The sequence below is a fragment of the Balaenoptera acutorostrata genome, chromosome 12 (assembly GCF_949987535.1).
Source record: "Balaenoptera acutorostrata chromosome 12, mBalAcu1.1, whole genome shotgun sequence".
In the NCBI taxonomy this organism is placed as follows: domain Eukaryota; kingdom Metazoa; phylum Chordata; class Mammalia; order Artiodactyla; family Balaenopteridae; genus Balaenoptera; species Balaenoptera acutorostrata.
The window spans coordinates 27,272,031-27,284,248 of record NC_080075.1 but is presented as its reverse complement, the minus strand read 5'-3'; positions in this window follow the sequence as shown (position 1 = coordinate 27,284,248).

Genomic DNA, 12,218 nt, shown 5'->3' with positions numbered 1-12,218 from the left:
GAACCTACATATCACACAAAGGAAATAGTCCTTCTGATTCAATTTAGAAGATGCCACTTAAAATGTTTAATTGGGAAAATGTCTACCTAGTTTAAAAATTAGAAAGAATAAAACACTGAAAATCAGCCCCCTAGATAACCACTTTGGTTTCTTGTTTATAGGAAGCATCATTTCTAAAACATATTTCTAAAATGTTTATATTCAAAACTGTCAAGTGCCAACTGTATTCAGAGAGGCAATAAAAGAAAGAAAACGGAGTATGACTTTTCTGATAAGCTGCCTTTCCTGGTGATCCCCTGTTCTGGCCTGACTTTCCTTCTTAGTCTGTTAATGTAAGGATTTGCTACCATCAACTTTGTTTTGCCCTGCTCTGAGCAGATTTCCCTCTGTGCTGTTTCTGCTTTAATTTAAAATCTTTGGTTCCCATCAGCATTCCATTGCAAACTACGTTTTTCTTGAGAGCCCCTCTATGCTTTCCCTCTTGATTCTTATATTTTTTTTCCCATCTCTTGGTTCCTGTTGGCCTGTGCTAATGAAAACAATCCTCAACTTCCTTACGTTTGACTCTGTGCCTCCCTATATAGCCCAGTACTCTCCATCCTCTCTCCCTATTCTCTCTTTTCAGCTGGTCGCAGTACTAGTGGAGGGAGACCATTAGAGATGAAACATCTTGGTATATATTGCTAGTTTTCTATGTCACCTGGCTTTTCTATGTTTCTGTTGAAACCCTCTTGAGAAGTCTCTGATTTCATTTTCTCCATGGGTACCCTTTAAGGCTCAATACTGGAAAGGAAGGGGATCAGAGTGATCAACCCAATGTGGTATCCTAACGTAACAGATAAGGAAAGCAGCAGGCTTTGTGAGACAGTCAGCGATTCGTCCAAAGTCACACAGATAGTAAACGTCCAAGTCAAAACTGAAGTTAGGTCTCCAGACTTGTAGTTCAATACTTTCCCTCATCATTCCCTGCTATGTTGAATCTCCTACTCAATTTAGGGGCCAAAGAAATCGAACGCAAAACTTTCCAAAGTGTCTTTTCTTACCTGACATGGTCAGAGAAGAGGAACCATCAACTGCAGGTACAAGGGCTGAGGAGACAACACTAGAGGATGTCTGAGTGGCTGCAGCTGAACGGCGCACGTGTCCAGTCCAGAGGTCACTGGTTACTGGTCCAAACAGCTCCACGGAAACCCCAAGACTCTACCAAGTGGTAGTAGGTTTGGTAGGAGAGTGATGTCACAAAGCAGGCAGTTGGAAGGTATGAGCTAGCCAATAGGGAGGTCCGATCCCCAAGAGGAAGGCGGGGTTGGGTGAAGAGAGTGTAGGAGAGCTAAAACAACACCTACATTTCTGAGCTCTGGGGAGGAAATCCTAGAAGACAGACTTACCTCCCCCAGGCTCTTCCATTAGGGAAATCATTGCAACATTTCTTACAGACGTTCATTAATATAATGAACTAACAGTTGCTTATATTCTACAGAGTATTCTATTTTATGTATCATATACTTAGAGCTATAGAGATCTTAACTTAATTAATATCCTTAGGAAGGAAAGTGCCATCTAGTTTGAACTATTAACAGTTGTTCTGAAATCATATGTGTCTAATGAGTGAACTGATAGCAGCTTTCAAGGAGCAAAAGTAGGGATGAAGAAGCTCTTTTTGTAGCTTGGTTCAAGAGTAGGGTGAAGTTTGTTGAGTGTACCTTGTGGAGAATGTTGTGGTCCAAGGCTCTTCTCTTCGAGTTTCTTCTCCTTGACTCCTGCCTTCCTTGGGCTGGGCTAGGCTGGGGGCCAGGTTGGACTTGCGACTTAGCATTTCTCTTCCGCTTTCTTCTTCTTTTTTTTTTTTTTTTTTTCCTTCCATTATGGGCATTGCTTCTAGGACAAGCCTTGATCTTGCATTGGATGTTACTTCCTGTCAACTTCCAGCAGCAGGAGTCTTCTTTTCAGTGCTTGACGCTTCACGAAATCGACTCTGCCCGTTGGCAGCAAATACCAGAGAGCTAGGAGACAGAGCTGGTTGCAGACCTTTCCTCTTCCAGCCTTTGGTTGCAATTCTTTGGCCCATAATTTGCTAGCTCTAGTTCCTTGGGCCACACAGGTATCCTGCCATCCAGCTCTTTTTCTATGTGAGAGACGTTCTGAACACTGTCCCTTTTTCTTTGCACAGAAGTATATACAGTGTGGCAGTTACTGTAATCTCCTCCCCCTTGCAAACAGCCACTCTCGAATCTTGGACCTCTAGGACTCTCTGTCTTGCATGCTTGGGTGCAAGGCCAAGCAAAATGAAGAGGAGAATAATTAGAGAAAGAGGAGGACATTGGTGGAGAATTGGGAGCAGGTAAGGTGAAAGGGCACAGGAGAAAAGAGATGCATGGAGGTTTTTTGGTTTCTGTGGGAAACAAGTTGACACACTTGGGCCTCATTTTGTATTCACAGAACAGAGAGTTAACGATATAAGTAGCTAGATAGTGCAGCAACTGCCACGAAGTCTGTACACTGAAGAGAACAGTCTCACATCTAGTTTTCATTTTGTTTTATGTCATAGTACCTTATTGATAGCATTCACTGGTGTGTTTGTAGAACACAGATGTGTTCAAATGCTCTGGTTTTGTCTACATGGTTATTTCCTTGTCCTATTTGTAAGGAATCCAACATTGTAAGACATATTGCATGTTTTTCTCTTGACGATCGTTGACCTTGAAGCGTCATGAACTAAGTTGAGCTGTTGGATTTTGTGGAGAAACTTTCAAAAGGGTCTGTGAAAAAGGCATTGTGGTGAGTCGCATTATGCACCCGAGCGTAAGGAGCAGATATCTGCCACCAGCCCAACTTGGCCTGGATTGCCTCTGTTTTAGTTCCCCCGGTTAGTGCTTTTCTCCCTAACCACTCTTGTGACTGTGATCATGTGAGTAAGGGCTGAGTTGCTACTGATTTCTGTGTGAGGTAAGCTGGTTTGAGGGAGGAAATCTGTGGACCTAGTCATTTTCCTTGGTGGTAAGCTTTCAGGGGTGCAAAAAGATTGATCTTCCTGGGGACTTTTCTGGTCCCAGGAAGATAGCGCATAGATGGGACCTCCAAAGACACACATTGAATCTTTAGGCCTGTTTTTCCTATTATGAGATACGAGTTTCTTCACTGATGGGGATGATGCTTATCTGAGAAGAAATTGTGAAAGGTGGTGTAGTATAGAGGTGTGGCTTAAGCTTGTAAGTTTTCTTCAAGGTTTTTCCCCTAAGCTTCCTACTTCAGACGGCCTACTTACATGATACTAGTATGTGATGTCAGGCTAACAACTTCCTAAATACCGGCAGGCCAGATCAGTGTCTCTTTTCTCTATATTGCCATGGAAATCAAGGGTCCCGCCGAATTTTCCATCGAAACAGTTGATTTGTGTTGTCTCTGGGAATTCTGAAGGGCGTACCGTTGCTTCCTAACCGGTGTCGTTTGGGAGATCTACCTCTGTACGTTCAAATGATTCATTTTGAGGCTTTGCTCATGTGCGCAGTAAACCCTTGAATTCCCTACGACCTTCCTTTCCTCCATCTCATACCCCATTAAGCCCGCTTCAGTTTATCTCCTGCATTTCTTTGGAATCTGTCAGCTCTTCCTCAACATCCTAATACTGAACTTGCCTGTCTGTTGCGACTAGGTCCTAACTAGTGTCCATATATCTTGTTTCCTTCCAATCCATTCTTCACACAAGAAACCTTCAAAGCAAGCTGGAACATTGCTCATAAACATCGCTCACAAACATTGTTTTGAGACTAGAAAACACAGTGTTGGCCTTGAAGACTCTGCGTGGTCTAGAATCCTCTCTGCTCCTCTAGCCCCATCTTGTGCCACTTTTGCCCTCACTTTCTATGCTTCAGATACACTGAATTAACCTTAGTTCTCACTCATCTGACAGAAGTCAGTTGAGATATGATTTTTCACTGTGATTCCTCGCATTAAGGAATTTGATGATCAGGTTTTGTGTGAGGACTAAAACTAAACTGGGAAGTGGAAGAATTGAGTTTCAACCGTTTCAGTCAACACGCACGTATTAATGATACCTACGTATCGAACACCGGGCTAGGTTTCATGAGGGATCCAGAAGTTCTGGCCATCTCTGGTTTTGGATATCCCTTAGTTGTTGAGACCTTTGCGTTGTCTGGTTGCCTTTTGTCTGTTTTCCAGATGGGAAAACAGGAACAAGGGAAGTATAGGTTATTACTAGGTGGGGTTGAACAAGCGGAGCAGCAAACTGCAAAGCTGAAAGAAGAGGGACGTACTCTAGAGGGATATGATTTCCATTTTCAAGGCGCCTGCATCCTGTGCAGGGAGACAGCCTAACATAAAATGTGCCTAACAACAAATATATTGACTTCTTACTAAAAATCTCCAGTTCATGTAACCAAGGGGTTTATACCTTCTCCTTTAAAAGTGATATTCCTGGGACTTCCCTGGTGGTCCAGTGGTGAAGACTCTGCGCTTCCAATGCTAGCAGGCGTGGGTTCAATCCCTGGCTGGGGAGCTAAGATCCCACATGCTGCGCAGCCAAAGAAATGTTTTTCGAAAGTTATATTCCTGTATTATTGAATTTAGTGGTTTAGATTTTGTTTTAACGTTAAGAAGATGACAGTTTATTTACCAGGAACAAACAAAACATAATGTAAAAATAGTTTCCCAGAAACGATGTCCATCATTCTCTTCTTCCCTTTCTCCCGCAGACTGGTGTTTCATCTTGACAAGTTCTCTGTCAGTCCGTAGGAAAGCTGTCTGGCTTGGAGGTTGCAATCCCAGGGAATTTTTCATCAGCGGGGAAGTCTCCATCACTACAGAGGAATCAAGGGAGAAGTCAGTCCCTGGTAAGTGAGATGCTCCCCCTAAACACCAACACAGCAGTCGTGTACCTTTCAAGGGGTTCAGGGGCAAGATGGGCAAGGCATTTCTGCTAACTCTTCTTAAGGATCATGGACAGTGCCCTATGCTACGAGGTAAGCGGTGACTGTTGTAATTCTTACTGGTGATCATTTCATGTCACTGATTCTTGGCTTTCTTTGTATTTCATAGGACTGTTGTAAGTCCAATACAAAATGAGTCTTATTTTTAAAAAACACTGAAATGTTTTACAAAGCCTAGCCTTCTCATCTAGAGTCCTTTCAATTCTCCCCACTTTCCTGAGAGGCTACGAACACTTCACACCATGAACTAGGAGAGGGGGTAGAGCCCTTTCTGATGAAATATATCAACAAAGACAGAGTCTTAGCCTGCTTGCTCTCTGGACAGGCTCTCGGACCACAAGGTCTTAAATCCTGGTATAAATGAAGGAAGTGAGGACAGTTCAACTGGCACTCTCATAACAAGAGTTCTGAAACACCTTCCAAAGAGACTGTAGCAGTAGATGAGGGAAGGGAGTGCCACAGTGTGGTATAGTACAGGGGGAGTGATCGGCTACAGCAGTGAAAAATGTGGTACCTATTGGTGTGCTCTCGGGGTTCTTGTACATGTAGCATAGATGACCTTTACAGTGGCCCTCCCACCTTCCCTCCTGCATTAGGTGTTCTTTTTTTTTTTTTTTAATTTATGTTTATTTATTTATTTATTGTTTGAACTTATTTATTCTACGTATTTATTTTTTTGGCCGCACTGGGTCTTCATTGCTGTGCACGGGCTTTCTCTTGTTACGGCTAGCGGGGGCTACTCTTGGTTGCGGTGTGCGGGCTTCTCATCGCGGTGGCTTCTCTTGTAGCGGAGCATGGGCTGTAGGCGCGTGGGCTTCGGTAGTTGAGGCTCACGGGCTCTAGAATGCAGGCTCAGTCGTTGTGGCACATGCGCTTAGTTGCTGCACGGCATGTGGGATCTTCCCAGACCAGGGCTCGAACCCGTGTCCCCTGCATTGGCAGGCGCCACCAGGGAAGCCCTAGGTGTTCTTCTATAGAGTCTAAAAACAGAGAGCACTGAGAGAAGGTAGTGGTTATTAAAGGCTCAGGATCTAAATTCTACCTGTCTCTACGCCACTTCCCAGCCGTCGATTTGACCCCATTTTTGAACGCCGACCTCATTCTTCAACTTTCTCTGCCGTTTGTATACTCACCTTGAAAACGTGTTTCTGTGATGCGTTGAGCAGACACAGGGTGGCAGACTGCAGAGGTGGAAGCTGGTGGTCGGATATTTGTGGGCTGAATCTCCTTCAGTCCCATTCCCATTTCTGGTTGCACAGAGGCCCTACTTCCTGTGTGTGACGCAGAGCCATAGGATTGCGGGCAGGAGCCAAGTTCTCCATACAGTAAAGACCCCAGTGTGCCTTGGTTATAGTAATCTACCTGGCTTCCTTCCCGGTAGGGAAGTGACAGGCGGCTATGCCCCTGATTTGTTCGTGGGCCTCCTGATCCAGCAGTTCCCTTGGCTCTACCCCTGTCGTCAGCTGCCCCTAGGATAACTGTGAGCCCTTGCCACTTCTCTGGTAGATTTCCCTATTCCCCCACTATAATCACACCTGAATAAGGCAACTCAGACCTTTCAGAGATGTGTCCTGAACCTCTTGTTTTCTGAAATACCTATCTGGTGGTTGTGAGACTGAAGGCCAACGTCCCCAAGAGACTTTTTCTATTTCTCCTAGTAAAGCTAGACTCATCTTCTGTCCCCTTCAACTCTCCTCAAATTGTGTTCTTTCAACCCAGACCTCTGACCCTGCTTTTTACTTCTGCCATTTCATCCTCACTCCTGCTTCCTTTCCTAAATCCATACCTCTCTGTTGGCCTTCCTAGCCCTGGGCCAAGTTCCTTCCTCTTTCCTCAGTGTTTACCCCTTTCCTTCATTCTCCCATCCAACTTTCAGTCCTTCCTTTCTCACGCCCCAGTTAGCAGCATCTCAAAATTCTTAAGGTTTATTACTCATCTAGTCATTGTATTCCATTTACTTATTCAGTTCTATACCTATCTTACCTATGTATGGAAGAACAGCTGGTAGCCAAGGTGGCACCAAGAATCCCAGCAGCTCTCACTTGACGTATCCGTAGTAGTCAGCAATTTCCATTTGTTTTTCCCTCTCGGTGAGAAATGGCAGCTTCCCCGAAGAGGTGTATCTGGCAGCATTCTCCCGTTGTTGTTGAGCCCGCCTCTTCATGGCCTCTCGCTCTGGCCTCTGCTCTTGTTCGATGGGCTTTGACATGACTGGCTCAGGCACATTGGGTTCCCTCCATGGAACTCGTTGCTTGCTGAAGTCTTGGAGTAGAAATTGGGTTTGGAGCTTGGGTGGGGACTGGCGCTTAGTCCCAGCAGGGGGAACAGGCTCGCGCTGGAGAGAAGCGCCAGATGAAGTTTGGTAGGGTGCAGGCCTAGGAGCAGCGGACTGAGGGACACGGGGCTGGGTATGGTTGGTCCAAGCCGGTTGGGTTGGGTTGGTCACAGTTGGCTGAGCTGGTTTGGCGGGACCTGGCAAAGAGGCAGGAGCTGGCTGGGATGAATTGACTGCAGCAGGTTGAGCTGAGTCAGTAGAACCAGGCTGGGCACGGTAAGCCCCAGCAGGCCGACGTGAGGCCAGAGACTGTGGCCTCCGAGGAGCGGGTCGAGCTTGAGGCTTGTCCCAGGCAGAAAAAGGCAGAGGTATCAACTTGACCTTCCCAGGAGGAGGCCGCTCATACTGGGATGGAGAGGGACACTCTGTTTCAGCACTGCTGTCTGGTTTCTGGGCTTGGACCTGCGTTTTCTCAGGACTCTTCCCCTCACGTGGGGTATGCCGCCATGGCTGGATAGCTGGGGGTGGCTGGGGGTCTTTGGGGTTGCTTGCATTTCCCAAGAGCCGACAGGAAGAGAGCCCAGTTTTCGTCTCATTCTTCCTCCCCAGCGCATGAAGGACCTTCACAGACTCCAGCATGCGCACGCCAAGGGAGGTTCGAGGCTTTTGCAAGCTCTCTTGGAGAAGCTCAGTTTGGTGTTCCTTTCGCTTCGTGTTGGGGATTGCTGGCTTCTCTTCTGCCTTGACTTTGTTCCCTGACTGCTTGTTCTCTTCAGCCTTGTTTCTTCCTCTGGTCCTTTTGGTCTTTTCCTGCCCGTGGCTCTTAGTTTTGCTGACCTTTCTGGATGCAGCTTTCTGAGGTTTGCCTTGCGAGTGCTTGGCCGTGTTCACAGGAGCCCTGTCACTGACTGCAGCATTGCATAGAACCACTTCTCCCCCTAACAGGCACTCTGGATTCTTTGGCTGGCTTTTGGCCTTGGGAGCACCACTGATAGGCTCAGAGGCTTTCTGTTTGTTCTTCCTGGGTTGATCAGAGGGAACCTTTACGACACTTGGCTTTTCCTGCACCTGATTCACCTTAATGGCTCTGGTGTCTTTAGCTTTGATCACGTTGGGACCTTGGGATTGACCAAGATCTTTCAAAGAATTAAAGAGCTGGGGAAGGTGACTATCCTCCGCCAGTGTAGTCATGTCTGCAAAACCACTGCTAGGTTCAGTCCCGTTTTCAAGTGTCCCTAGGTCCTGACGACTGCGGCTGTTCTCTCTCAGATCAGCATTTTCAGAACCAGGCTGCTCCTCTTGGCTGAGGGGATCGGTGCAGGCCAGCGGCTGGTGAATATCAGGGATTCCTAAAGGGCGTAGTGGAGGATCTTGGTTCTCTGTTGGGATCTGGTAGGCATCCAGAGGCTTTGAAAGCTTGGTTTTGATATCATCCACGTTCTTACTCTCTGTTTGTCCCTGGCTTGGAGCTGGAGGCAGGGCCAGGAGACGACTGGCACTCTGGACTGGAGCTGTCACTGAAATGTCCCCAAGTTCAGACGGTGGGTTACTCTCAAGTATGTGACTGTTTCTGGTACTGCAGGACTTGGGGAGTTGTTGAGTTTGTGTCACACAAAACGTCTGGCTTGGAGGTCGCAATCCCAGGGAATTGTTCATCAGCGGGGAAGTCTCCGTCACTACAAAGGGATCAAGGGAGAAGTCAGTCCCTGGGAAGTGAGATGCTCCCCCTAAACACCAACACAGCAGTCATGTACCTTTCAAGGGGTTCAGGGGCAAGATGGGCAAGGCATTTCTGCTAACTCTTCTTAAGGACCCTGGACAGTGCCCTATGCTACGAGGTAAGCGGTGACTGTTGTAATTCTTACTGGTGATCATTTCCTGTCACTGATTCTTGGCTTTCTTTGTATTTCATAGGACTGTTGTAAGTCCAATACAAAATGAGTCTTATTTTTAAAACACACTGAAATGTTTTACAAAGCCTAGCATTCTCATCTAGAGTCCTTTCAATTCTCCCCACTTTCCCGAGAGGCTACGAACACTTCACACCATGAACTAGGAGAGGGGGTAGAGCCCTTTCTGATGAAATGTATCAACAAAGACAGAGTCTCAGCCTGCTTGCTCTCTGGACAGGATCTCAGACCACAAGGTCTTAAATCCTGGTATAAATGAAGGAAGTGAGGACAGTTCAACTGGCACTCTCACAACGAGAGTTCTGAAACACCTTCCAAAGAGCCTATAGCAGTAGATGAGGGAAGGGAGTGCTACAGTGTGGTAGTACAGGGGGAATGATCGGCTACAGCAGTGAAAAATGTGGTACCTATTGGTGTGCTCTCGGGGTTCTTGTACATGTAGCATAGATGACCTTTACAGTGTCCCTCCCACCTTCCCACCTGCATTAGGTTTTTTTTTTTTTTTAATTTATGTTTATTTATTTATTGTTTGAACTTATTTGTTCTACGTATTTATTTTTTTGGCCGCACTGGGTCTTCATCGCTGTGCACGGGCTTTCTCTAGTTGGCGGCTAGCGGGGGCTGCTCTTGGTTGCGGTGTGCGGGCTTCTCATCGCGGTGGCGTCTGTTGCTGCGGAGCATGGGCTGCAGGCGCGTGGGCTTCGGTAGTTGCGGCTCACGGGCTCTAGAATGCAGGCTCAGTCGTTGTGGCACATGGGCTTAGTTGCTCCACGGCATGTGGGATCTTCCCAGACCAGGGCTCGAACCCGTGTCCCCCGCATTGCATTGACAGGCGGATTCTTCACCACGGCGCCACCAGGGAAGCCCTAGGTGTTCTTCTATAGAGTCTCAAAACAGAGGGCACTGAGCGAAGGTAGTGGTTATTAAAGGCTCGGGATCTAAATTCTACCTGTCTCTACACCACTTCCCAGCTGTCGATTTGACCCCACTTTTGAACGCCGACCTCATTCTTCAACTTTCTCTGCCGTTTGTATACTCACCTTGAAAACTTGTTTCTGTGATGCGTTGAGCAGACACAGGGTGGCAGATTGCAGAGGTGGAAGCTGGTGGTCGGATATTTGTGGGCTCGATCTCCTTCAGTCCCATTCCCATTTCTGGTTGCACAGAGGCCCTACTTCCTGTGTGTGACGCAGAGCCATAGGATTGCGGGCAGGAGCCAAGTTCTCCATACAGTAAAGACCCCAGTGTGCCTTGGTTATAGTAATCTACCTGGCTTCCTTCCTGGTAGGGAGGTGACAGGCGGCTATGCCCCTGATTTGGAATCTGAGATGGTGTTCCCTGAGCAAGGCTGGCAGAAAGCGATGGATATAGAGGGACCATGTTATTGGCGTCTGAAGTTTTATCATAGTGGGCTGCCATAAACATGGAGGAAGCAACTGTGTGCCGGTCAGTGAGTGCCAGAGTAAAGTCTCCGGGTGAAGAAGAATTCTTTTCAGTGCTTCGTGTGATGTCCCACTGAAGAACACCTGGATAGGAAGGAGCTGAAGTGGAGATCTGGCTGTGGTCAGTAACTCCAGATACCGTAGTCGTGCTAGAATGTTGGTAAAGGTAGGCACTACCCGTGAGTGTCTGGAAAGAGGTACCAGTAGCTGATGGCGAACTGACGGCAGGGGCAGAGACTCTGGAGAAGTTGCAGACACTTCGTGTTAGGGAAGTTGCATTGCTCATCACAGGAAGAGAATGCTGCAGAGATTTCAGAGTTCCAAGTAGAGATGGATTTTGGAAATTTTCTGTAAGAACAAGAGGGTCATGAAAAACTCAGGGAGGTTGAGAAATTCTCAGTCCGTTTGAGGAACAGCATTATCTTAAGGTTCTTGCTATCAGGACACCTCTACTATCAATACTTGCTGAGAAACCCAAAATCAGACAGTTAATGATGGCTGTAAGGACTGAGCAGTTTTCCACTCTTCTGTATTAACTGCCTGTGCTCCCATCTTGGGCACAGATGGGCAGAAGAGCCAAGTGGTATGGTTCAGACATTGTTCTCTAGGCTGGAAGCAACCTTCTCCCTGCCCTGTCTTTCCCTTCAGCCTGCACTCGTATTGACTTCTATGCTACTTCCTAGACTGGAAGCATTTTAGAACTAGGAGGCCCTTAGAGAACTTCGATTTTCTCAGTCTCATTTCGTGAGTAAGGAAACTGAGGCTCAGAGAGGTCGGGTTGACTTGTTCAAGTTCTCTCGTTATGTTAGTATCATTACCAGGTTCCAGAACCTACGTATCCTGACTTCCTTGCCAGGACTCTACTCTGAGCATGATACTGCCAGAAAGCAGGAGAAATAGAACTTACAATATAGGCATTTTTTTGGTCCATTAGAAAACAGTACGGCTATTACCATTGTCGTCTTCAGTGTCTCCCTTTGCTTGTACAGTTCCCATGCTATTACCTAGAGTTGACGTATAGCTCAGTCCAACTGGTGAATTGTGAAAGAGTCATTTTTGCCCTCTTCAAGCCTGGTTTCTCATCCTACCTCAAAATGATTACCCGAAAGTGGATATCTTAAGTGCTTTTGGAAAGAGAAAAGTTATCTGATGACTTCGGATTACTCATCTATAAAGTGGTTATAACACCACCACCAATAATAATAGCAGTAATAATTAATAGATGAATAAGCTGATATATTGCATCTGATTTATATGGAGGAAGATACAATAAGTTCTAGAAAGACAAAGAAAAATCATGACAAGCACATTACATAACGAAAAAGTAATCCATAGATATTAATGAAAACTGGGGTATGTGGCAAGTATCAAAGCCTAATGAATTTACTAACAAATGACATTCTGTACCATCCATGCAATATTAGGAAAGTGAATGTTGCCCGCTCTATTCTAGTGAATGCTATTAACCAAAACACACGATAGAGGTGATAGAGGTGAATGAATTCCTAGCCAATGCATACAGACAGAGACGGTATATCAGTAAACAATGCCTAACAAGCAACAGAATGCAATAAATGTGAATGTATAGGTAGCCACAACATATATAGACAAGTATTGCAATGAAAAGCGGTACGAAGCAGACAGC